The sequence below is a fragment of the Pezoporus wallicus genome, unplaced genomic scaffold, assembly GCF_028554395.1.
Source record: "Pezoporus wallicus isolate ANWC-B61680 ecotype Strahan unplaced genomic scaffold, APGP_CSIRO_Pwel_v1 contig_593, whole genome shotgun sequence".
Classification (NCBI taxonomy): Eukaryota; Metazoa; Chordata; class Aves; order Psittaciformes; family Psittacidae; genus Pezoporus; species Pezoporus wallicus.
Window position 1 is genome coordinate 906,785 of NW_026642342.1, and position 4,318 is coordinate 911,102.

Genomic DNA, 4,318 nt, shown 5'->3' on the forward strand with positions numbered 1-4,318 from the left:
TAGAGCAGACCTGTCAGTTTCATAGTCATTTATCTTTGTACAACACCCGATAGCTCTTTGTCAGAAGTAGTGAAAAAATACTCATGTGTTCTCCAGAATATTCCCAGACAGTTCCTTTGGGGTCTATCCTTGGGATAGATCCCAGAGGTGTCCCCATGGTGTCCCCCCTCCTGAAGATGCACTGAGAGAATCATTTGCTTCTTGCCAACCAAAAGAGCTGAAGAACAATCAAGCTGCAGGTGTATTGCTGTGATCAGCTATGTGCTTCATGGGTAAAAACAAGGAATATGGATCATAACTACAGAGCAGAGAGATGCACTGAGACTTCGGCCTCTGGCCATCGTCCCTGCCTGGCAGCACAGACCAGCTCCCTGCAGTGCTGCTGGCCCTGGGACGTTTCACTGCTTGTACCAATTCTGAGCCACAAGGCTGAGACCCACCAAAACAACACATACAGTTGAGCAGCTCCTAACCCATGCACTACCCTACCCTCAGTCAGGCTGCTGAACTCGTTAGCTGTATGCATGTACGCAGCACTCATGCTGCACACCCACAGCACTCTTTTCCCCCCAAAGCAAAGGCGCTGGAGGATGGAGTTTCATCGGCTGGATGGTTAAATGGAGGGCTCATTGGGTGGGGAAGTCTCTGTCCTGTGTCACAAGGGAGGCTGCACAAAACAGTCCTGCTGGTCCCTTCTGAACTGAGCCCCAGAGTGGGAAGGCTGGAATGCTCACCTGCGGTATACCAGCCTCCTTTCAATGCAACGCACATGGGCAGTCAGCACATACCTGGTCTGCTGCTGCCCTTCCTGCTCTTACATGGTTTCAGGGAGTCTTTCGCTCCCTCCTGCAGTATCTCAGTGCTAGGTGAGCCCTGGGCATACACAGCTGCATCCCAGCTTACGCCCTTGGGATGTGCAAGTGGGGGCTGCAGCCTCTCCCTCTCAGCAGGCTGGCTGCCCATGGTTCAAGGGAGATCTCTGCACAGGCTAAATGGATGTTTCTGGGGCTGGTTTTGATTGCTGGGATAAAAGCAATCAGAGCTGGCTGAGGGCTGCAGGGACCCATGAAACTAGCCTAACTGGGCAGGAGATGGTTGCCTAGCTGCACGGAGCAGGGGCTTTGAACCTTCCTCAAACCGATCATCAGGACTGAGGGAACTTCACAGGCCTATGGATTTTAAATTCCTCCAGGGTTAATTGCACTGGAAAGTGAGCTTTCCAAATAAATTCTCAAGGCTTACCTGTCTTTGTTTTGCCAAAATCCCACTGAAATCTGTACACATTCAGGACCTTGCTCAGCTGTTTGCAAGCCGAGAAGAAACTGACTGCGAAATCAGGTGTTTCTTTGACATTGTCCTGTTGTCGTCCTGTTCCCTGGAGTCCCCAGCAGCAAAGAGAGGATGCAGCTGAGCTCCCACGAGACCCCTTGCAGAAGGAGAACTGTGTCTTCTATGTGCTGGTGTGGAGCTCTCCCTCTCTACTGCTGTTTCACCTTCTGAGCTGCTCTCAGACCTAGTCTGTGGGCTGTAAGATCACTTTCTGTTAAAAAGAAATGAAATGGGTTACAGAAATGGTGTATACGCTTCTGACAAACCTCAAGAGCCACAGCAAATTCGGACACACACTGCAGGACAGTGCTTCTTAGCACACCATAAGGCAGGGAGCTTTTTGCCTCCCTTTGAAGACCCAATGCTGCAGGGGATGGTGATCAAAGCTAAAGCAATTCTCTCCTTTGGTGCACTCCCATTCTTTACTGTTTCACAAAATGCCTGTGGTTGAGCAGTTAATGGAGGCATCTGCTGCACTGGCAGAGTTCACTGGCTTAATTAAAGACATCTAACAATTTTGCAGCTGCATGGAGGAGACCATAGGTACTTGCAGGGCTGGAACCAAATATCCTCAGCACTGAAAGCTGGCAACCCCGTTATGCAGAAAGCTTAGATGTGCAGCCAGACACTCACATGAAAGTAGAAGCAGGTCCCCAAGATTAAGAATGAACTACAGCCAGCTTGCACTGTGTGTCACCAACAACTGCACTGCCTCAGTTCATGCTCACATAGCTTCGAATGGTCAGACTTGCAACAAGTGACATTCCTGGCTCTGGATGGTTTAGGGATGTAGCAGAGATGGTTTTATCCGGAAAGCATCTTTAACAGGTATTTTCTCACTGAGTGAAACTATTTAGCTGGTTTAAAAAGACAGCTGGGAAAACTAATCCTGTACCAAGTGGTTATGAAGTCCTCTCTGCACGGGGCTGTGTTTTCTCCCTGTTAAATGAAGAAACGTGTCACTCGTATTTCTGGTATCACTGCATATTTGAGCTAGTCAGGGACTTTGCAAGGCTGTTATTTTAACAACTTACCCAAGAAGCTCACGGATAGGCTGGTGCTTTCTGATTAGATTGCCTGTCAGCAGACACCTAGGGCTTGGAATCAGGCTGCAGAGCATGGGCACTGCCCTGCAGGGCTGAGGGCAGGGGAGCAGAGCAGTGGAGCCATCAGCAGCGAACCTCGTGCCCGCCCTCTCAAAGCTACAAATGCAACCTCTCAGCGCAGCAACGTCACCGATGGCTGGACAGGACGATCAATGCTGTGCTGCTTTGATCAATATGAATTTACAAATGAGCTTCTGTCAGGAGAGACATTACTAGAGTGAACAGCCTCTATTCTCAGTAATTTCAGGGTAGATGAGAAGGGGAATGGGTACATCAAATGCACCAGTGCTGCAGGTGAGGAGGAGCATTCTGGCCACAGGGCTGGTGGGTCTCAATATCCCGAGACCAGCATATCTCCAACAGAGAAAGGGCATGCCCTCTCCTCCAGAGCCTGATCCTGCTGTAAGGGGAATTGCCCTTTCCCAACTCATCTCCAGCCCAGGTGAGCACTACAGCGTGAGAGACTGGAGAGAGGATGTTAGCCTGGGCAGCACATCGTGTCCAGAGCTGTCCTGTGGATGACATGACAGCCGCCAGCACCAGCCAGTGCTGTTGTGTAACATGTCACGCGGAGCCTGCTTGCATGGAAGTAGTGCTTCACCTTTCAGCAAATGCTGGGCTGCTCTCGGCTGTGGCACACAAGTGATTCAGAGGAAACCACAGCTCTTTGCTGAGCCTGGAGTTATCACTTTCTCTGGTCCTGGAGGAAAATCCTCCCTGAAAAAAAGGCACTTGGTTTGGCTTGTGACTTCTGAAAGGTTTCCTGCCCTCAATTTCGTACCCTCGCCCACTGAAGGACAGGGGCAGATAAAGGGTAAAATAAGACATATTTAGGAAAAAAAAAAGCATGCAGCCTTTTCAGATGCAAACTCCTCCACAAATGGGAAAAATATCTAACTCTACCATGTAGAGAAGCGATGGAGAAAAAAGAACAGCTATCCCATATGATACCTTATAATCTGTCATTAGATATTTAAAGCAGTTTTATTAAAATAAAAAGCAAAAGTTAGACATCCAACGTCCCCGAGAAGAGAATCCACACCAACCTATTCCCCACACAACCTATCTGTGGAAGATACATTCACTAGACACGAGAAATGGGAGATTTTGTCCCAAAGTATCAAGCCTGGAGTGAGTCTGGCACACTCTCACCCTGCTCTACTCTCTGATTGAGACCTGCCACCTCCCTGCCTGTCTGCAGCAATGTTTCTGCCTGCACAGCTCTTGAGCCATGCACTTCTCAGCATGTCCTCTGCTCTTGTAGAAACCCGGTAAGTACCACGCCATGTCTCAGTCTGGTCAACTAGAGCATGCTGATCCCCAAGACCTGGTAACTGTAGGCAGGCAAGATGGGGAGAGTGATCCAACACATAGCCACATCTAAAGAGATGCCAGAAGATGTTTCTGCTTGGACAAAGTCAGGTGAGGATAATGAAGATGGAGGATGGATTCTGGATGCAGAAGGCCAGTTGTGAGCCAACACCACAGGGCAGGTTAGTCAGGTCAATGTGTTTGTGGTTTCTGTGTCATTTATTAGGATCTCCTCTGCAGCAAGGAAGAGGGACAGTACCAGCTCTGCCCCTTTCTCTCTGCCCAAACATGTTCTCTCCAATTCATTTGACTTCATCTCTTCATGCTGCACCCCTTGTGCCATCTCTCTCCCAGCAGCAGGAAGGCAACAGCCTCCAGCTGGCTCTTTGGGAGAGAGCCAGGGAATCCAGGGGCGGTGGGCTGCACAGGAAAGACCTGAACAAACTGGGAAGTAGATTTAAGACAGGATCCAGTAGATCAGCTGGTCTTGGGTGAACTGTGATCACCTCTCTCTTGCCTCCCACAGTTATTTGTTTTGTAGGCTGTGGATGCTGCTCCCTCACTTCCACAGA